General features: G+C 42.0%; 1 long non-coding RNA gene and 1 pseudogene across 1 annotated transcript; one reads left to right on the top strand and one right to left on the bottom strand.

The window, feature by feature from the left end:
- The first annotated feature begins 1,926 nt into the window (after positions 1 to 1,926).
- On the top strand, positions 1,927 to 22,298 carry LOC130377675 (copine-3-like; annotated as a pseudogene).
- LOC130376964 (uncharacterized) lies at positions 10,411 to 11,169 on the bottom strand. The gene is made up of 4 exons (XR_008894116.1): positions 11,056 to 11,169; positions 10,905 to 10,976; positions 10,576 to 10,809; positions 10,411 to 10,478 (listed from the first exon to the last, which is right to left on the bottom strand). It is a non-coding gene; the product is annotated as an uncharacterized LOC130376964 (long non-coding RNA).
- Positions 22,299 to 23,391: the final 1,093 nt, after the last annotated feature.

Below are 23,391 nucleotides of genomic sequence, written 5' to 3'. Positions count from 1 at the left end.
AGAGGTGAGCATAATCTTTGAATTAATAATGGTTATAATTAATGTGAGTACACAGAGGTGATGGGGGTGAGCTTTACTTACTTGTGCGACGCAAAGCATGCATCGTCTTTCTCAAGGGCCTTCTCGGCGTAGCCAAAGGCCTCGTACACCAGCGCCTTCTTCTGGTCGGCGGGCACGCCCTGTACCATGGCCCGGTCCCGCGTGGCCCGCGCCAGCCTCCATAAGAACTCTACGTCATTGCTGAAACCACGCAGGGTAGACTCGTGTGTGATGCCATTCAGACCTGTGATTCATACCACTGTCCGATTCTTGGGTGTCATGACTGCAACTCATACTCGTGATACACACAAATTTAACATGTCACTGGATTAAGACTGACGGCTATGCCTAGACCTTATTACTGCTCTAAAAACGGCACTGAAAGGTTAGGAAGAGCCAGACTCAAAAGGCAGGGTGATTTTGTTTAAGCTGTGAGATGTGATAACCTGATCCCAATACATTAACAGATATCTAGGCCTTAATGCCTAATGCCTAACCTTTTCAACGGCAGATCATTTTAAGAGCATATTATAAACAAGGCAGTAAGATATAACCTGTGTTATACTGTTGTAGAAGTTGATAAAGCTTTTCTGTCTCTGCACAACTGTGGAGGTAGTCAGCCTGCTCAATTATCTCCTCCTTCTGCTGTACAATAGAAAGCACAATGAATTTGTTTAGAATGAATGTGTTTTGTAATATTTGTATGGATGGATGGATAGGCAAATCACCTTTTTCTAAAGCAAAGACCACTGCTGCACTATGAATTCCTCTGTAAGCTTCATGGCCCAGGTAACACACTGTAGGTAGTCCTAGGCAGAACGCTACTCTCCCACTCTGTAGAGAAAGAGAAACAAAGTCAGCTCAGTTACCAGGTGCATCTATTAATTAACAGGTAGGGCCTACACATGCACAGTTGTCATGCCACTGTTTGCTCAGGAGGGCATCCTTTTAGGTTTTCTTAAGCTTCACTATAACTCAGTAAAGTGGGGTTATGATGGTTAATAACTAAGCTACAGATCTATCAATGCTTGCCCTTTCACCTACATCGCATTAAATCATACCGATAATTCCAAGGTCAAAACACGATGATCTAACCCTTAAGAAACTAAATTACGGTCCGATGCAACTAACCATTAGTCATCATCAACTTCCATTGAATAGCAGTATGAATCATTATTTACAATTAAAAATGCGTTAGTTCTCTTCGCCGTTGTCCAAATAAACGATGCAACTCCCCTGCTCCTGATGATCGGGTTGCCAGACAACAAACTCCTTGTTAAAAACCGCATAGTAGTGTCCCTGTCATGCTTGCAGATGTCTACAAGGTACTGCTGCATGAACGATAAACAAATAGACGGATACTTGTTTGAAAAAAAGAGGAGGGCATTCAAGATTGCAACGCACTGGATAATGTTGCAAAACCGCAAAGCTTTTCCATATGAATATGTTGACCTATCAAGAATTTCATTTCAATTGGTACTATAATCAAACGTTAACTAAATACATATAAAAAAAACAATTTAGCGGTGGTTATTCAGTTTTAACTGTTCGGTTTTACGTGACTGCTATTGAATGCAACTCAATAGCGCCCCCCACGTGTTTGCTGTCGATATGAAACAGAATATGAGCATAATAGTTCCGGAATCATTTTAGATTGGTACATTTAGTTAACGACTGATAATTATGATATAATTCACTTAATCCACACCGGACATTAATTAAATGGATTTGGGTGTTGTGTTAAAGTCGACATGATGTATTTGGGCGTTGTGTACATTCCACATAACGTCAGTGAGGGGAAACGCCCACTGCTGTCAGATGGCATCTGACTAGCGTGAACAGCAGCATAGGGAATCTTTGTGTATTGTTTATGTAAAATTTGACTGTTCTAATATTGAAATATCAGTAGGGTATTCTTAGATGGTAGGATTAGGTTAGATGGTATTCAGTTGTCATCAATGAATGCTTTCTCTATTCAGTGAGAAGTTTCTGTTGGGGCTGAGGTTTTTTTTTGCGTCTAAAAAGCTGCAATGGCTACCGGTGGGCCAGTGCCCGTGGTTCCTCTCCAATGTGTGACCAAGGTGGAGCTGACGATCTCTTGTGAGAATCTAATGGACATGGATGTGTTCTCCAAGTCTGATCCACTCTGTGCGTTGTACATCGAATCAGGAACTGGCTGGTATGAGGTGTGTAGTTGCTCCAGTACACATATTACTTATTTAAACCCTGCATGATTGCAAACATTATTGCAAAATAAGTTCACCAATAGGCCTACTCCATGCACTCAGAATAGATTATGGGGGAGGACAGCCGTCAGACATCCTTTAAGTGGATTAGTTTAGTTTAATTAAAACACATTTTCAACATTATTATCCATTATCTATTCAAAGCGGCACATATATTAAGCTGTGTTGTGCAGCCATTCTATGCTTTCAGGTGAAAACACAATCAGTCTTACATCTCTCACAAAAGTTAATGTATAGTACATCATTAATTCTGCACATTAATAAATGCTTTTTGTATATCTGTACAATGCTTCTCCAACCCCCATCAGTTTGGTCGCCACCGAGATGGTTCTGAACAGCCTTAATCCAAGGTTCTCCAAGAAGTTTAAATTGACTACTTCTTTGAGACGCTTCAAAAGCTGAAGTTCTGCGTGTATGCCTCGACAACGACACGTCCATGACCTGGGAGACGACGACCTTCCTGGAGAGCTGGAGTGCCACTTTAGGCCCAGTGAGTCCACTCTCACATAATTTAAGCAACTTTAGGACACTTGTATCCACCGCACTTGCATGATACAGATGAATGTTGCATGCTAAGTGCCTACGGTTTAAGATATGGACAATGGGGTTTGAACCTGGAACCGTTACACCGGGAGTTCAAACTACCCGAAACCACTATCCTTAAATGCCCTGCTTTGTTTATGGTTTGCGCTCGGATATGTATTGTGTGCTGTCATATGTTCCCATTCGTGCTGTGCTGTATGTGAGTAATGGTTCCCTGTATCCTCAAGCATTTTGACGTTCCTTCAGATTGTTCGTGTAGAAGGATGACTCGCCCTCTTCTGCTGAAGGACAGGAGGACGCCGGGAAGGGAACCATCACAGTAAACTTCCTCAGTCATGTTGTTATTGTCGTAGTTATGCAACCATGGAAGGCCCTCAGAAAGAATGGAATTATCTCCTCTATGATATCAGGTCTATTTCAAGAACGTTCACAGAAGTTCGAGTTTACTTTAGTACAATGGAACATTCATGGTCAACCTTACAATAATATTACTTATCTTGCTGCTTCAATTTCGATAGCGACAAAGTATATAAAAAGATCAGTCAATAATGAGTATTTCTTTTCTACATGTGACTGGCTCTATAGTATATATCTTTAACTAGCATATATCGGGTAGGACAGGTTTCCCCTTAATCATATCACTCTAGACTACTAGGATGAATGGTCTATAACCTGAATTTAATTTAATATAACGAAGAACAAACAATGAAATATTTTTCTTCCAAGATCTGCGCTGAGGAGATTCAGGACAACAGAGTGGCTCATTTTGAAGTTTTTCAGCTCGGAAGCTAGACAAAAGGTACAGCAACCTGCACCTCCACGATATTATAGCTTTTTATCCGACACTTTGAGATCCTGTACCTCTTCCTTGTGAGAAGGCCAGGTGTGCAAAAAGTTAAAAGGCATTCATACTCTTAACTGGGATTCCGAGGACACTGCCTTCCCATCCAACAGTTCCCAACTATTGTCGTGTGTACCTCCTCCATCCTTTTCTAAAGAATACTGACAAAGTTTGTCTCAGATTTCAGGCGGGCTATTATGATATGTGTCTCTTTGGTTTATGTGAAATTATTTTATTGCAGTATTTGTGGTGGTCCGACCCTTTCCTGGAATTCCACAAGCAGACAGAAGCTGGGTGGCAGCTGGCCCACAGAACTGAGGTACACAGCATAACAATCCTTCCACCGTCTTGTCTTACGGTCTTACAGCGGTCTTACTACTCACAGCAGTCCGTGTTCAACCGCCCTCATATCGGCTTGTGTCGCCCAGGTGGTGAAAAACAACCTGAATCCAACATGGAGGCCCTTCCGTATCACTGTGCAGTCGCTCTGTGGAGGCGACGTGGGAAAACCCATCGAGTACACACACACACGCACACGCACACGCACACAACTACCACTGTAATAATTGCATTCTTGTATTAACCTTGCACGTTGCTCCCTAAAATCTTCATTAACAGTGTGATGTAGTGCTGTTATTTTCTTTAGCTTTTCTTTACATTTTCTAACTTGTGTGTGTGGCTCAGTTAACAGCGCATCCCAGTGTGGAAAACAGCTTTTTGACGAAGGTATGCTTGCGGCCTCCGGCCCGAGTTTCATGGCAGGCATCACGAAGGTGTGAAAAATCTCTCACTCACTCACTCATCACTCACTCACTCACCTCACTCACCTCAACTCACTCACTCACTCACTCACTCACTCACTCACTCTCACACACAGTCTGTGTTGGTCTGTCTGTGGCACTCTTAAGTAGCTGGGTGGTGTGTGCACCATTTGAATGCAATGTTTTTTTGTTTTTTAATGCACCTGTGTGTGTGTGTGTGTGTGTGCGTGTGTGCGCCTCTGACTTGTGAGAGGAGACTAGATGACATTGTGGTCTGTGGTCCTTCTCCCGCCCCAGGTGGACTGTTACGACCACTACACGAACGGCGCCCACAGCATTATCGGATCCTTTGTGACCACACTGTCACAGTTGGAAGCCGGCACATACCATCTCCGGTGGGAATTGTGTGCGTTTTTGTGTGCACTTATTTGTGTGTTAAGGGTGTTTCGTCAAAATGTAGATATTTTTTTCCTGATTTTCAGGCTGAGTTTGCAGTGCTGTGAACAGGAAAAAGTCTGAGAGGAAGCAGGCTACAAGAATTCTGGTGTCATTTTGCATCAAGAGATGTGATGGTATATGTCATATCATGTTTATAATAAGCTTGCTTGGCTTAGGGTTAAGGTCACAAGTAACAAATTTGTTTAAGAAAAAGTGACAACTGAGTCAGTCTAAATGTATTAATATATGGTCCACATCATCTTCATCCACCAATCTGCGGAGTCAATATTAGTGATTGCTACCGCCCTCAATGACAATGTCAAAATAAGACATCTGATATGTTATCGAAATGAATGGTGTATGTAAGAATAAAAGCTTTGTATTCAACGTTCAGTGGTGAAGGAGTACACCTTCTTGAATTACATCATGGGGGGTTGCCAACTCAAACTTCACGGTGGGTGGCAGAACAAGCCATGAATACAAAGGATCAGTACGATGTTGCACCTTGTCTTGGCGGTACGTTTTCCTGCTTCATAAGTTGATCCTTATCCCCCCCCGCCTGCTCCAGATAGCCATAGACTTCACAGCCTCGAACGGGGACCCCCGGAGCCCCCAGTCCCTCCACTTCATCGACCCTCAGGGCTACAACGAGTACCTGGCCGCCATCTGGGCCGTGGGCTCTGTGATCCAGGACTACGACAGGTGAGCCGCAGTGCTGATGGCAAACATTGCGTTGTCCTTTCCCTATTTACCAACAACCCGTCCTCTATGTTGGGTCCTAATGTTTCCAGAGGAATGTCAACAATAGTCATCATTATCTTTGGGAGTCAATTAATGTGCCTGTTAATGTGAAAATATTAACTTTAAATGACCTCAAAAGTTATGAAATACAAGCGATAATTCACTATAATACTGAACTCTTTCCTACCTGTGCAGTACCAAAACCTTTCCCGCCTTCGGGTTTGGAGCCATCGTGCCTCCCACTGGGACGGTATGTCCAACCCAATAAAAAAACCATCGCAAATTAGTTGTAGCATGTGATCTTAATCTACTTTACAAAATCCTCCAGTAGTTACCAGTAGGATGGGGACAATGGAACGACACGAGGAGAGATATAGTTACGTGGTCACGTCACCTCAAAATCTCATTCATCATTTGAAAGCATCCACTGCATCCAACTCGAATGAGTCGCCAATAACGTCACTATCGGTTGACTCCTCTATCCTACCCAATTTCAATTCAAAAATATCAATGTGTCAGTGCATATTCTCAACAATTCCGTAGAGAATAAAACATTATATTTCCTCTTCATTCGTGCAGACCAAATCGATTTTTTAAAGACACTATCCATGGGTTGATTGAGCCAGGGTTTTTAAAATAGAGACTTGTTGAGAGTTGTTTCACAGTTAGGTTAGATTATATAATACTACATTGATTCTTTTTCCCCAGGTGTCCCATGAGTTCCCGATAAACTTTACCCCAGATTATCCATTCTGTCATGGTCGGTCCAAAGCTTATTTTCCAAAAGTTGTATATTTACCTGTGATGCTGTGATCCAACAGTCTATCTCTGTGGAAATGCGACCCATGTTGTATATGCTTACCATGAATACTTGTGGGTTCCATGTTCAGGCATTCGAAGGGGTGGTGTCTGCCTACCAGCAGTGTCTGCCCGGTAGTGAAGCTCTACGGACCCACCTGCTTCGCCCCCATCATCAACCACGTGGCCTGCTCGCCAGACAGGCCATGCAGCAGAACACTGCCTCGGTGAGATAACGTCCTAGCTGGCGCTTACCCGACCCCTATCGGGAGCAGCCATGTGGACCAGTAGCTGAACTGGCTGCACTCATCATAGCTCATCTTGTCAATTTAGTATAGAGAGATCCAGCTTAATGTGGTTTTTTAAGGTAGTTACAGTCAGACATGACAGATTTGACTAGTGATTTAGAATGAGCTGAGCGACTGTTAATCAGATACACTGTCGGAAAACAGACTTCTTTGAAACAACTCCTTGGATCATCTAATAATTTCTTTTTATCCCTTCTTGTAAAGTCTGAACAGAATTATTTTAGTTCATTTTCTGCACGGCATCGGATGTTAGACAAGCCAAGCATTGCACTTTGCCCGATCCCTGACGCGTCCGCTTATATCATTCTGTGTTTACCTGTCCACCTGTGTGTGTTTGCCCGCTCCCAACAACATTCCTGTCCCTCACAGCAATACTTTGTTCTGCTCATCATCACCGACGCGTGATCACGGACATGGACCAGACACTAAACTGCCGTCGTCAACGCCTCCGCCTCCCCATGGTCCATCATCATCATCGGGGTGGGCGCGGCCGACTTCAGCGCCATGGAGTTCCTCGACAGCGACGACAAACTGCTGCGGTCGTCGCGGGGCGACGTGGCCTTCCGTGACATCGTCCAGTTTGTGCCTTTCAGGGCATTCAAGGTGAGCGCCGGTATTAAGATTGGACAATAAATCATTATTAGATCATTCATAAATATATGAAGAGTAAAAAGAAAATATATATTTATATAAATTGGTGGGTAAGATAATAAATAAAGGCTTACCTCGTCTGGTTATTTGTGTGTTCTCTTCCCTCGCAGGCAAAACAGCATTGCTCTAGCTCAGAGTGTCCTGGCAGAGTGCCGTACCAAGTGGGCCACTTTTTCAACTTCTTCAAACTGAAGCCTCCCAATGAAGACTCCAGTCAAGCAAGCACTCATATAGAGAAGGTATGAACCAGCTCTGAATGGCTCAAGATGAGTGCTCGTACTTGACTCATAGGCTGTGGTTGAAACTGGCTTGTACCTGTGGCTGACCTATATATGGTGGTGTGCAGTGGAAATTGCTGGCTTGTGACCCAGTAGCTATAGTCGCCTTGGTAACCGGTGTGTGGTCTATCAGTGCCAACGCTGTGAGATATTTGCTTTGTTCAGCTTAGTCTCCTCACCTCGTGTTGATTATTTTAGTTATCCTTGTTTTGGTAGTAAGCTTTGCACACAATTTTGGTTCGTACATGCTTTTTGAAGAGCCTTATTGTATTATATTGGTTCTTATGTAAATCTATATATATGTATTATCAGATGGCATCTTATTTTATTTGAGCCCTTTAACAGGAATTCCCTTGCAATTGTGCTACTGGTCAGACTCAAATCAAAGTAAAAGGACAAACCAGACCCCAAGACTACCGGTGGCCCCCGTGACTCACGCATGGTTAGTTGAAAGTGTTATCTCTTGGAACATTCAGGATGTTCATATTCATACGTATATGCATTACCAACAGAATGACTATCAACATGGAATGAATTAAAGGATAGGAGCTGCAGGCTTATATAACTGCCTTGACATTAAGGTTGTTTTTAATAATTGTATTCAGAATTATAGTGTTAAAAACAACATTATCAGTCTTCTGTGGTGGCCTGTATGCTTCATATATTTCTTGAACTTCATAACTGTTTAGATTGCTTTATGTCACTCATCTTCTAAAAATAAAATTGTAAACGCAGAATTCACTTGAATGTCTCTTATGCTCGCTTGTCAGTTGTTGCTACTGTAATGTCACTAGAAGTCTATCAAACCATGCTACCCTATTAAAAAATGCTACGTTATGTATTTGGCAGCATATTTAATGGTTAGACCATTGCCTCTATCAAAAGATGCACCCGCTGCAGAATCAAGTGTTTTACAGCATACTGTAAAACAACAGTAGTGGACACACACCATTGACACTGTAAGAATATGGGGATTATAGTTGATGCTGTATTATAACGTCTTTATTGAAGATTTCAGGGGTACAGTGTGGGCAATGTATGTAATGTAAAAATATATACATAGCATTTAAGAAAAAGCATCAATAATATTAATTTAAACTAAATAAATATATTCAACAAGAAAGTGTTGCTAAGATATTATTAAAACGGATATATATATATTGTGAATGGATTCTGTATGTGTTTTATACTGAATATGCAATAGAGAATAATTATTCAAAAAATAATAATAACAACCAAAGATCGTAAATCTTTATTTTCCTTTTAGACATTTCTTACAGAAATATAGAGCGCTCCTGTCGTGGCCATATTGGTCACACTCAAAATGTGCCCATCTAATGCACAATTCACACTGCACCTACCAAAAAAACAATAAAAAGAGCATTGGTACACCAAAAAATCTACAATGAGATAAATGTTATGGTCATACATATTTTATGTTATACTTTACCATTTCAATTATGCTCTCGTCTGCATTTTTTTTGAGCAAAAGAACACCACACAGTTGTCCTCTGCCCTTCCCTAGAAAACAATGTTCTTTCAAAGCTTTTAAACTGTGGCAACTCAAATCATTATTGGTGAGTATATAAATCATTGTACACACATGGTACATGTTATCGTAGAAAAAATAAATTTCACAGAAGACTGACCAAATACCCAATAATAGTGTAATCAATAGTTATGTTTTAATAATGTAAAAAGTAACCTTGCTTTTATAGTGCATGACCCCACACAGACTAATCCACTTATGTGACTGAGGTGATGGAATTTGCATTGACTTTGACTAAGAAACTATTTTTGATGGCAATGCTTCCTGCAGTTTGATGCCACTGACCTTTGGACTGAAGCTACATGCAACCCTGCATCATGCCAGGCTCCATTTTCCTTTCCTTCCTCTCCCTCTTCACTTGAACCAAAGCACCTCCTCTCAAGTAAGACAGTGTATTTTGGTTCTTCTTTTGTACACGTTTAGCATATGCCTGCTTCTGTTTGTCCTGCGACTTTGAGATGTTTTCCGCAGTTCTTTTTTTTACACACTCCATCGACTTTATTTTTTTTCATCCAAAATGAATGAAAGGTCCTCCTCCTCGGGCAAACTGATGGTGGAAAGCTGAAATGCAAACAAGGTGTGAAAAATAGTAACTTCATTCCAAGTATTTTACAGTTTAATGTAATCAAAAACAGTTTCAACCTGTTATGTGCAATTTTATGTTTATGGATGGAGGAAAATCTACTAATCGTTCATTCAATTATGATAATTTTTTCAAGGACTCCTGAAACTGACCGGCATGTCAACAGGAACCCTCGGATGGGAAACAGCCTCTCTCCCATACATCATGGAGGAAAGGACTGTGTTGTTGGTGGTGGTCTGGACCTTCTACCCTTAATGAAAACAACGTAGCTTCCAAGAAGACATCCAGTGTTCTGCTTGTCGTGACCAATTTTATGAGAGCTCTAAGATGTAAAATAAGAAACACAATATAAACAAATTAAATTACGCCTGTCTCACAAATGCTTCAAAATGTCTGGCCCAACGATGCACTACATCACGTATTGGTATGAAATACATATCAATATTGAATGAATAGTAATAGATATAAATTTGTGAATACATTTATATTATCCATGGTTTAAAAGCAACACAGTTCCCGTTTCGGGAAATCAGAGTGGAACGAAACAAGACCCGCTGTCAGCAAGCTATACTAAAAAGTTTTGAAATAAACTTGCTGCTTATGTTGTGGGCTTGTCTTCACATCCAGACTATTGGTTTTGGGATGATAGGCAGCTGTCACACTCCTTTCAATAGCCAACATATTGCAGAGGCTGGTGTTGAGCTGAAATAAAAAGAGTTACAGTAAAAAAAAATCCAAAACAGAAAGGAATTATTCCTGAATTGTATTTACTACAAACGCCTTTTTAAAATGCACATACTTCATTAACAAATTCTTTTCCCTGGTCAGATAGGATTCTTTTGGGACAACCATGTCTATAAATAATAGAGCAGATGTGGCGTCCCACTTCAGCTGCGGTTTTAGTCTTTAATGGGAAAGCCTCAACCCATTTGGAAAAGTAATCTGTGGCTGTTAAAATATACTGGAAGCCATCCACAGTTTTTGGGAGAGGCCCTATCAGGTCAATGCCAACGAGATCCCAGACAGCAGACACCTATCAAGGTAAAACAAATACAATTATTTTTAATTCTCAATATTTCTTTATTAATAGCTGTACGATAATATCAAGATAACACTGTACACATTTACCTGTATACACTGTAATGGCTGTGCAGCAGTCGAAGGTTTTCCAAACTTCTGGCATTTATCACATTCCAAGACCTTTAAGAAAGTAGTTGTTAATAAAACACAAAAAATAACAATAACAATACAATAACAATAACTCAAACACATTGCCTACCCAGTTGTTAATGTCCACGGACATGCCAAGCCAGTAAAATCTGGAGGACATTGCAGTCCGGGTTTTCAGGATGCCCGAATGGCCCCCGATTGGAGAGGAGTGGAATTCTGTGAAGAGTTTCTTGCATCCTCTTTGATTTAATGGCTCTTCGCCTCTAACGTAGAGCTCCCTTCTGCAGTAAACATTCATTAAAGAACTTTCATCATTAAAGAGCAATCTTACCAAGACACTATCCACATTTTAATGTACTTTGGAAACTCACCCTTTAACGTGAATTTTGAAGCGTACCTCCTCAGGTTTAATTTCTGGGACTTATCATACCCAGCCGGGAATGTTCCGTGAGAAAGTAGGTCAAATAATTCGTCCCACCTTTTGTCCATCGCTTAACAAAAAAAGCAATAACACACAAGTATTTAGAATTGATATAAACATACGATACATATCCTTGTTATAACACGACAAGATGTCGCCGCCTCCCTCCCCCACCACCGAACAAAACCTTCTCCGATCCCAGTCCCCTAAGATAACACATATATATATAATCTTATTTCTACATTTAGCAGCAAAGCCAGTTGGTACATGCACATATTTACACGCTTACCGGTCAAAAGGCGCAGTTAAAAACATGTTTTAAAGAAGTACTCACCATCAGCCAAAATAATAGTAGCACAAATTGTGGATGCGCACGCATGTTCATTGTTGTCGACGCGCATGCGCAGACAACCACGTCGCACAATTGATAGGTAGCATAAATTGGCAGAACACCCTGAAGTTTTCAATAAAACGGTATCAAAATATGCCCCCTATTCTTACAGTGTACATTGGGTGATTAGTGGTGAAAATAGCACAAGTGATACTGCAGTGGGACCATAGTTTGATAGCGTATTTGATCTGTAGACCAATTGCCACTATCAAACAAATAAAGTAGCACTTTTTTATAGGGTAGCATGAGTTTTACAGATTCTGCTATCGAGTCGCGATACGGTAGCAAAATATGACGAGGGAGCATAATCTGGCCGAACACGGTAATAGTCAGAACACTGGCCCTACTAGTACCGAAAACAAACGCACCCGGGTGCTGAGAGGCGGACCACGCCCACTCCGTGCCCCAGCAGCTCTGACAACGGTTCAATCGCCCCAAGACAAATGGTAAGAACTCTTAAAAGATCCACATTGATATTACTAATGCAGCATACACTGGCAAATATGGATATTGAGAGTATCTTTCACCATTGTGTAAACTTTAATTGCAACAATGTGTATGATGAAACGGTTTATACCGCGACATTAACAGGATATTTGGGTTAGCGTAACAGTGAGTAACCCAACGCGTTTTTTAACGGAATGTGCTTTTTTCTTCACCAAAACATCTTATAATCTGACTATCTAGGCATACGGGAAACTGTTAATCAAGAGTATGAGTAAAATCACATCGCTTCCACTTCCATACCACGTATTGCCTAGTAGTACGCAACCATAAGGTTGAAAAAAGTGGAAAAGCTGGATTCACACCTTCCTGCTGTTTACGTTCACAGAGCCGCTGGATCGCGTGTGTTTGACGAGAGGTTGTCATGGCCGCTGGACCAGCCCCGACTGCGGGACCCGGGAACTCTCAGTTCCTATCCAAAGTGGTACTGAGCGTCTCTGTAACAATCTCCTGGACATGGACGTGTTCTCAAAGTCCGATCCGTTATGTGGTGATCCACATGACTTCCTCGGAGTCCCAGTGGTATGAGGTCAGTGTGGAGGAGAGAAACGCCCCAGTCCGTGATGATACTTCTACTTGCAAAATATATTCATACAATAATACAAACACATACAATAATAAAAACAATGTTACACAGGGACCAGGAACATAGGACCTACTACTGGGTCTGCGTCATTTTTGCCATTATAATAATGATATAATATAATACTTCGCTCACTACCTCGCCTGTTGTTATTACAATAACTTAACTTGTGTTTTATCAAACATTTGTTTTTCATGGAAGCTTGTCTGAAATAACATTTGTCTGTCCAGGTTGGGCGCACGGAACGAATAAACATACCCTAGATCCAAAGTTTTCCAAAACTTTGAGATCGACTACTTCTTTGAGGTGGTGCAGAAAAATCCAGGTTCTCTGTGTACGACATTGACAACGCCACCTATGACCTGGAGGATGATGACTTCCTCGGGTCTCCCTGGAGTGCACCGTGGGCCAGGTGAGGACAGTTTCTCCTGAGACCAGTTAAAGTATTGTCAAGTATTGGGCTGCTTTTGAGGTTTAAAGCGTTTGAGGTTTTACTGTTTTACATTGCTTTAAAATTGCACCTTTCTCATACAGGTTTTAATAAAACTGTGAGATATCAGGGTTGAGAAAGTGTGTTGGACATTGTTTTTTAAATTCTCACTTTGGTTTATTACATTTGGAAATAAATCAGATTAGAAGTCAAGCAACCCAAATGTCATGTATTTTCTAAAACGATGTTCTTCCCCAAATTTGGGATAATTCCACAAACAACAACAACACAGTCTAGCTCAATGGTAGCAATATATTAAAGGTCAAAAACCGCTTCAAATGAAACCCAACAGGCTCAGAACTCTGTTTCTAGCAATGGCATGGAACATATTCTTGTTTTTTTTACTTTAGCCAAAACTGTACAAAAGCGAATCCAATTAATCAATCTTTCTGTGGTTTTTGTTTAGATTGTGTCTTCCAGAAAGCTGACTCGACCCCTACTGAGGAGAGACAGGGAAACCGGCTGGGAGGGGACCATCACAGTAGGTCACTCACTAGCATCTCCATGTGAAGGGGGTACTCTTTGTTTGTTGTCATCTAGCAACTGTGTGTCCACATACAGTTATCTATATATTTAGATGTATTCTTATTTTTGTTTTCTATCAAGATTGTTTGCTGAAGAGAAGACGGACAACAGAGTGGTGAATTTTGAGATGGCTGCTAGGAGCTGGATAAAAAGGTGGACTCGGTTGATGATAATAATCGCTGACAGGAAGAATCAGAAGAAATAAATCCATTCCATTTGATTGCATGTGACGTTAACTTGTTTGTTTTAAGGATTTCTTCGGACTCTCGGATCCTTTTCTGGAATCTACAAGCAATCCGACACAGATTGGCAGCTGGCTCACCGGACTGAGGCGAGGACACAATGACGCACACTGATCGTGCTTAGATGTGCATTACTGGCATGAAACCGGTCTTTAAAAGCTTCGCCCCTAGGGCTCGTAATGGTGTACATATATACACGTGACATCATGCCACAGCATGGGACCTACATCATAATACACTGGCTTGACCTGACGAGAAAACGTCAGGTCAACATACACACACACGTTTCCATTCTACCTGCTCTTAGCGTTTTTCCCCCCAGACATCAGAACGGCCACACAAATAAAAAGCACTAAACTGCGACACTGCCCATTATGACAGCAAGACATTTTCATGCCTCAAACCTCAGTCCTCTCCTATCGCTTCACGTGTGGCGGCTAATGTCTGGCCAGCACACCAGCTCATTGCAGGGTGTTTTTTTGGTTTCCTCATTTCAGGTGGTGATGAACAACCTGAGCCCCACGTGGAAACCCTTCATGGTGCCTCTGCAGTCACTCTGTGGGGGCGACATAGAGAGACGGATAAAGGTGCACTAAAAACACTTACACACACACACACACACACACACACACACACACACACACACACACACACACACACACACACACACACACACACACCACACACACACACACACACACACGGATGCATGGATACACACATACATACATTAACACATAGAAGCTTATGCCTCAATACTAAAACATACAAATATTCATACCTGCATATGTCTGGATTATATGGTGTGTTTTACAAGGCTGATTTCCTTGCATTTCCCCCAATCTTACAGTGTTCGTTTATTTGCGTAGTAATAATTCCCTAAAATGAAGACAAATTGCCTACAGAGTTGGTAATCATTAGTAATTAAGTGTTCATATGAAAGGGAGTGCTGTTATACTGAATAACAGCACGGCTGTGATTCGGTCATAGGTACAATGCTGCAGGCCAAGTGCCCAAGATAATAGCTCATGGATGCCTCTTGTACAATCGACCTTAAGCTGTGCTGCTGTGGTCTGTACTTGTTTGGAGCTAAAATCACCCGTATTGTCTACGCATGACGTAATAAGGTACTTTCTGTTAGGTCATGTGTTGTGCTCCCATACCCAGCATAAACAAAACCATTATAGCTGATGTGTGTATCGTTTTCTTTTTGAACAACAAGCTTGTCAGAGTGTGGCACTTCCCAGTCGACAGTGCTACAAGTGAGTTCACAACTTTTGCTGTGTGTGCTTCAGATTAAAGCTCTGTATTGCGGGGCGAATTTATTGATTTGTAGTCTTTGGCGTTTTTTGAGTTCATCAAAGGGGTCAAAGTGTGTTCTTCTGCTACTCATCCAGGCTGGTACTCATTAGTGGGCTAGACTTTCCTCCTGCTGGTCTTCAGGCCTACCATTTCCCCTCCTGTGTTCTCTGTTTTCAGTCTCAAACCATCCGCCCATCATGATACTGGTTAGATTGAACCAGAAGGATACACAGTAAAAAAAAAAGGCCATTTATTGGCCCTTTATATAACTGCGTTGCCAAGGAGACCAACTCATGTCTGATCATGTTAATATCAAATCGCATCAATGGCTGAAGACCTTTAACAGCATTATGTTTGCTGGACTGTGTATCCTGTCTTGACGTTTGTAGAAGGCCAATGAGTGACCCCCTTTTTCCATTTCCTGGACAAGAGAATAAATGCAATGATTTAAAAAAAACAACACATCAGTCAAAACAAGCATTTCTCTCTTCCCCTGTCCTGTGCCCATCCTAATTCAAAGCCATTCCTAGCTAAATAAATTAATATCATTTTTCTATCTACCAGGCCATTAAAAAAACATTGTTTTTGTCCCTTGCTGCCTGTATGCTAGGTGAGTGCTATGACTACAATAGCAGCGGGTCCCATGACTACATAGGGACCTTTGAGACAAACCTTGCCCAAATACAAGAGTCATCCAAGTCATACGCGGTAAGGTGTGTGTAAATGTGGGTCAGTGCACTTGTCTGTGTCACATGGTCTACTTGCAATTCCCCTGTCCATCTGAATTACCTGTTCTTGTTGCCAGTGTGGATATTGGAATTGAAGGCAGAGCATCACTGCTGCTGCCCCTAGACTATGGAACGCCCTCCCTGACCACCTGAGGGCTCCACAGACTACAGCTCTTTTAAACGGAACCTCAAAACCCATCTCTTAAAAGAGCATTTAGCTAAACTTTCTTTGAGGTTCCCCCTTTTTAATAGTTTTTTGGTCTTTTTTTCTCTGAAGCACTTTGAGATTCTTGAATATAAAGTGCATTATAAATAAAATTTATTATTATTATTATTATTATTATTATCATAGGAACTTCATTGGGGTGACGGTAATGCGCTACCTCTGACACAGATGTGCCTGTTTTATGGCACCCCCCCCCCCCCCTTCCAGGCCGAGTTTGAATGCATCAACAGCAAGAAGAAGCAGAAGAAGAAGGGCTATAAAAACTCTGGGGTGATCATTATCAAAAAATGCGAGGTATGTTGGGTCTTGGATTGATTTCCCTCAGTATTTGTATTTTTTTCTCCTTCGGTTGAGGAATGTTGTTGTGGCGGATGTTGGAGATCAAATCAAACTTTCGGAGGGGATTCATGGGGATTCCTTTCCAAAGCACTGGTTTTGTGAAGCTTGTACTGTATATGTTTAGTTATAAAATAATGAGACATAACATTTATAGTAGAATGATAATGAACTACAGGATTAATACTTATCTTCTACATTTAATTTAAACAGATCAGCATTCCATCTTTTTTTGTTCTTAGGCAGAGCTTGAACATTTTGAACTAACTCGTTGGAGGAGCTTTCCCGTTCCCCCTCTTCCATTTACTCCGAACAAGAAAACGGCTTACAAACCAGCATTTCTTGATACTAGCTTGAAGCATGCTTCAGTCTTTTTATATTTTATCTGGTAGCGGCTCACAATGAGGCAGTGCAGAACACCCAAATATGACATGACCCTTCCATTCGTAACACTCAACTAACGCATGGAAAATGTGTGTCGCAATATTTTTTTATGCAACTATAGGCCTCAGTTGACGTTAACTGCAAATGTCTAGAAGTTCCAAAAGTTACTATAAAATTAATTCACTGTAGAAAATGCAGTGAGTGCTGTAGTGCAAAATGAGGTTGAAACTTTTTTCTTTTTTATCAAGTTTGAATCAGGTCAGTATAACAGTCAAGTTAGCGTAGAAGGTGTGTGTGTGTGTGTGTGTGTGTGTGAGATAGATAATTGTAGTCGCTCATTTCGTCAGGTCAAGCCAGTGTATTTATCATGTCAGTCCCATACTGTGACTTGATGTCATGTTAATATATGTACACCATTACAAGCCCAAGGGGCGAGGCTTTCTAAAGACCAGCTGCACATTTAAGCACGATCAGTGTGTAATTGGGATTATGTTTATGTGCAGATAGTGAGGCAGTACACGTTCTTGGATTACATCATGGGAGGCTGTCAACTCAACTTTACAGTAAGTATGGTCTTTTGATACTTTTGGGGATCTGTTAATACAGCAATAGGACTAGTCTACCATCTCTTAAAAATCTGAAGAAACTGATATTTGTGTTACTGTACAGTTTATATGGGGTAAAGCCAAACAGACTTGGACTCTACCGGTTTCATTTGAACGTATTAACAGGCAATCGTCGTATCTTTTAACAAAGGTGTGCAAGCTTGTATTAAGTTTGTGTTTGACAAACAATCAGACAACCAAGATAACAACGCTGACAATTGATACTGTGAGTGTGGATCCTGGGAGGAGGCAGACATCAGAATAAACAACCTCATCCCCCCCTAATCCTCGTCTCGGTTCTGCCTCAGATAGCCATAGACTTCACAGGTTCCCAACGGGGACCCGCGGACCCCCCAGTCCCTCCACTTCATCGACCCTCAGGGCTACAACGAGTACCTGGCCGCCATCTGGGCCGTGGGCTCGGTGATCCAGGACTACGACAGGTGAGTCCCTGCTTCCAAGGACGCAAATGCATCGACGGGGATAGATTTCCATCGGTGTGTTTCATTGTGTGTTCAGTTCTTTGGATCCATTGTTCATCTATTATGGTGTATGCGGCGGGTTGATCTTGTGTCGGGAGTGTCTCCTACTATATGGGTTCCTGGTTGGAAGCTCAATGACGCAGTAGGAACCTTTGAGACCGGTGTGCTGGCCCCTGTCTCACGCTCCTCAATGATATCTCAAAACATTCACTGCAATTCTCGATGAAGATACACGGCATTATGATGTCCAACCACCTCTCTCCCGTCCTAATAGTGTGTGTCCCTTATCAAGGTTTCCTCCTTTTCCTACTTTTGGAGAATTGGACTAGATCCAATATTGAACATCAAATCTTATTCGAACCTCGTCTGGGAAGCATGTGAATCTGTCATTTGGTTGAAGGACTATACAAAAATACACTCCACTTACCTAGTTGTTATGATTCTATAAATAATGGTTGGTTAGTATGACTTATTGGTGATCTCTCCCTTGCCCTCTCCCTTTCTCCCTCCCCCCCCCTACAGCGACAAGATGTTCCCAGCCTTTGGGTTCGGAGCACAGGTCCCCCCGTCCTGGCAGGTCAGCTGAATGTCCAACAGGCCTCTTGCCTATGCAGGTTTTTCATATCAATCAGAAGAGGGCTTCAATGAGGGGTGGTGTGTGGTTTTTTCCCAGGTTTCCCATGAATTCCCCATCAACTTCAACCCTGCTAATCCCTTTTGTGCCGGTATGTTGGAGCCTGTGCATGCATATTCTTGCGCTGTTAAGCTGTACGCACACACGATCTAATGTTTAGTTGCCTAGCACTTTCTGACATTGTTAAACGTAAAGGCAATATGTTTTTTAACATCATTATTCACAAATAGTATAGAACAGCTTAAATCATGGTGAACTTGCCTCTACATATTTGCTTAATAAAAGGTTCTACCACTTCAAGAGGGTAAACCATCACTGAGCATGCATAATATCTCTAAAATGTTTTTTCTTAGTTTATTAATTATTAAGAATAAAACAAATGCGTTTTTAGGTATGTAACAAGTATTTGTGGAGGGAATTTAATGACAAATTGAATTTAATGAGTAATGCGTACGCTTGTTTTGTTCGTTTCCAGGCATCGAAGGGGTGGTGTCCCGCTTACCAGCAGTGTCTGCCTCAGGTTAAGCTCTACGGACCCACCAGCTTCTCTCCCATCATCAACCACGTGGCCTGCTTCGCTAAACAGGCCATGCAGCAGAACACTGCCTCAGTGAGTTCCTGGGCAAGCTGAAGCCTCCATGTTTGGGTGTGGTTGCGATGGCAGTACTTTTTAACGACATGAGGTCATTCATTGGACTAAACAGTGCAACAGTTAACTATGCGTCAAGGTTTCTAGCAATTGCATGGAACATATTCTTGTTTTTTTTACTTTAGCCAAAACGCAAATGTAGGAAAACCGTCTAAATGTGGTTTGGAGTAGGTTTGGTTCTGCCATGAAGTTACCCATGCTAATTGTGAGCCTCTGACAGATGTACATCCTTTATAATAGTGGGAGGGGGTGGGGATCAGTATTTGAATTCCATCCTTCTGAAAGGGATAGTTCATAGTGATGGGGATAGTCTTTTTTTTGTAAATTCATGTTGCGGCTAGGCCTAGGTATTGCAAGTCAATAACCTCTACAAACCTCTCAAATGTATTGAATTACCATCTGCATCTCGGGGAATGCTGAGTAACTCTGTATAAGTAGGGTTGTCCAGAGTTACTTAGCATTGATTTAACATTCGCCTTTTTTATAATTATAAAAAAAGAATTATCCACCCTTCCCTCACCTGCTGTCCCACGTCACCAGCAATACTTTGTGCTGCTCATCATCACCGACGGCGTGATCACGGACATGGACCAGACGCGTAGCGCCATCGTCAACGCCTCCCGCCTCCCCATGTCCATCATCATCATCGGCGTGGGCGGAGCCGACTTCAGCGCCATGGAGTTCCTGGACGGGGACGACGGCATGCTGCGCTCCACCACAGGCGAGGCTGCCATGCGGGACATCGTGCAGTTCGTCCCCTTCCGTCAGTTCCAACGCGTAAGCAGGGAGAACCTTCAACGTTTGCTCTTCTTCTGTGTGTCGTGCTGCTTTTATAAAGACCCTGTTCGGACCCGGTGTCTATTCTCCAACTCTTTCCACATAGTGCTATGAGATGCAAGGGTTTGATTGAGCACCAGATCTTAACACAGGTTTTGTTTCATGCTTGCTCCACATGCCAATCACCACAACACTTATTTTGCGAATTGCAGGAGAGACCGCATGAGGTGTGTTGATTCTGTGATCGGTTGTCTATGCCCCTTATAGACTGCTAAAACAATTCACCAATCCATTAAGATGAAAACTCGATTTGTTGATTGACAGAAATGTATTATCCTTTGATTACTTGTTTGTTGTTTTTTAAATATTTTTTAAACCAATATGAACTAAATCATATTTTTTCTCTTATCTCCCCGTCAGGCAAACAAAAATATTCAGTGCAACTCTTTAGGATTTAATTGTGAGCAAAACCAAAATGGCAACCAATATACTGCAGTTACAGCAGCAACTCAAATTTTGTATTAATTTGAGCTAATCCTAATAATGAGCTCATCCAACACCTCTCTAACAAAAAAGAAGCAACAGAGGTATAGTTTAATAGTCCTTATTCTAAACAGCAATGTCATCAGACCTCGTTTGGCGAGTGGGGGATTTCTGAAGTCAGCGTAATTCGTATATGCAATGTCTACACAACACATTCAGGCCGGAACAGCAGCCCTTGCGCAAAGTGTACTGGCAGAGCTGCCTGACCAAGTGGCTTCCTTCTTCCATGCGTTCAAGCTGAAGCCTCCAACGGAACCCAGCCCTCCCTAGAAGCGTAGGCGCAGCCCCTTCGTCTTGTCTGTCAGCCCTTGATCTGCTTTCCTGCTTCACCTCCCCCTCTTGTGTGTAAGGATTTAGACAGCATTAACATCTCTGGGTAAAGAGCTCCTCTGTGATACAAACAACGCGGTGGGGAAAAAGTTGAAGGGGTTTTCAACTTTTGCTGCTGCGGAATAGCCTGGAGACCATCCTAATCACATGACCTGCCATTCTGTTTCCCTGCACAAATCCGTCTGGATCTCCTGCCGCCAACCTCGAGTTACAGAAATTGTAATGCAATCTTGGCGGACTGTGTTCTGGGTAATGACGTTGTGGATCCAATTAGGGACTGGCGGCATGGTTGATGATGTAACCTACATGCCGCTGCTAAACATTAATGGCGTCTCCCGAAGCAACGAGGTCCAGACTGATCCGTGTAGCGTAACAGAATGTGAGGTCATGTGATCAGGATGGTCTCCAGGCTAGGTGCGAAACACAAGTTTGTCTATCGGCACAGTGTTGTGAAATAAGGGTCGACAACCAGACCTTCAAACTTGTAAATTAAGAGGTCTATCAAGACAGAAGTAAAGGCTCAGACTTCGTTGAAAAAATTATGATATTTTCTAGGGAAGGTGGGAAGGTGACTGTGCCCCGCGTACCCGTTTAAGAGATAAATGCTCTCTAAATCGGCCTTAGCATTAGGAAGCTAATGCATGGCTTTGTATAATGGCTAGTAAGCTGTGTTATCTACTGCAGTACACCTCACAGCTGCAATCATTCTTCTTCAAGGCCTTGTCTGTTTATTTATTTAACATTTTACTTGTACCCATTCATACCCTATGCTTAGAGGGCAGGATAGATCAGTGTACCAGTCTAACCAGTCGGTGGACTATAGCAAATGCTGCTTATCTATCCATCAGCCATGAGGACAAGTTTACCCTCAAGTTTGGAAGATAAAGCTTTAAAGCCAGAGAGCCGTAAAGATCCTGGGCTTTTTTATTTGTAAAGCCACCTGTGGTTTTTGAAGGGAGATCCACCTTGACCTTCTCTAAGGTTCTTCTAGATCCTTTTACTCTCCACCAGCTCTGCTCTCTTCGCTTTACTACAGCTCCGTCCCCCCATGCCCGCTGTCCTCCTCCGTTCCTTATCTCCTGCTCCTCCGCCCCTCTCCTCCTTCCCTCGTCTCCAGGCCCCACGGGAGGCGCTGGCCAAGAGCGTCCTGGCCGAGGTCCCAGGTCAGGTTGTGGACTTCTTTCGCACCATGAAGCTGCCGCCACCGCCGCCACCGCCAGACGCGACCACGAATAACACCATCGCCCCTGCCCCCGCCGCCCCCGACTCCCAGGCCTCAGCCCCCAGCGCTGCGTGGTGAACCTGGGGCGTCGATGACGTCGGGTCACTAACCCAACCAGTGGATGTCTCTGCAGAACACCCAAACCACATATCCTACTGGACACTTACAAGTACCGCAAGTACTGTCGGTATCATACTGTCGGTATCATAACATGTACTAGAACATCAAGAGCATGGAAAGCCTACCTGTAGTTCGTACATGATCTTTCATGCAAGAATAACCTATTCTCCTGTCCGCCAAGAACTGCATTTTTACTCTGCTGCCAAATGAAGTTATTTGAAAGGGAAAGAGAAAAAAAATGCATGGGTCTCAGGGTTTTCATTGACTATTAACAGTGTTTTCTCAAGATATGTTTAGTTATTCAATGACAACATGTTTTTGCCCTCTGAAAACCGCTCAGAATATATCATCGTAAACCTACAGAGGATCTTTTTATGTTTATTGAGAGTAATCCACATGTTTGGGCTGCAAATCGATTGCTTAATTGTTTACCACAATGCTATTGAATGACCATTTCTTGTTCAATGATGTATAGCCCTGCTTGAGGAATCCTTTATAACCAGTCATTCGAAACGGTTTCAGCCATCACCAGAAAAATCTGCACTTTAGCAATGTTTACAGTGGAGAGCCAGTAACCATTTGGTTGGTAACATATTGTCATGTGCATTCTTGTGATTGTAAATCCAACAATATTCAGGTGTTCTGCATGTAAACATCTTTGTACTAATTCTACAAATAGTTTATATATTTTTGTTTCAGAGTTATCATTATCTGACATTTTGACTGTTAAACAGCTCTGAATCAAAATATTTAGAACAATTATTAATATGGATTATTAGGTTTGCCAAACTTTAAAAACTATAGCCACATTTAGATTGAATTGTTTAATAGTTAATCTATCATGTACTACAGTAAGATGGTCCTGGAGTGACGTTATCTTCCTAAATGCTAACTCGCTGTAGTAAATAATATTGTTTTTTTTATTATCTATGTCCAACAGTGTCTTATATC

This window comes from Gadus chalcogrammus, chromosome 23, assembly GCF_026213295.1.
Source record: "Gadus chalcogrammus isolate NIFS_2021 chromosome 23, NIFS_Gcha_1.0, whole genome shotgun sequence".
Classification (NCBI taxonomy): Eukaryota; Metazoa; Chordata; class Actinopteri; order Gadiformes; family Gadidae; genus Gadus; species Gadus chalcogrammus.
This window is presented reverse-complemented; position numbering and strand designations above follow the sequence as displayed.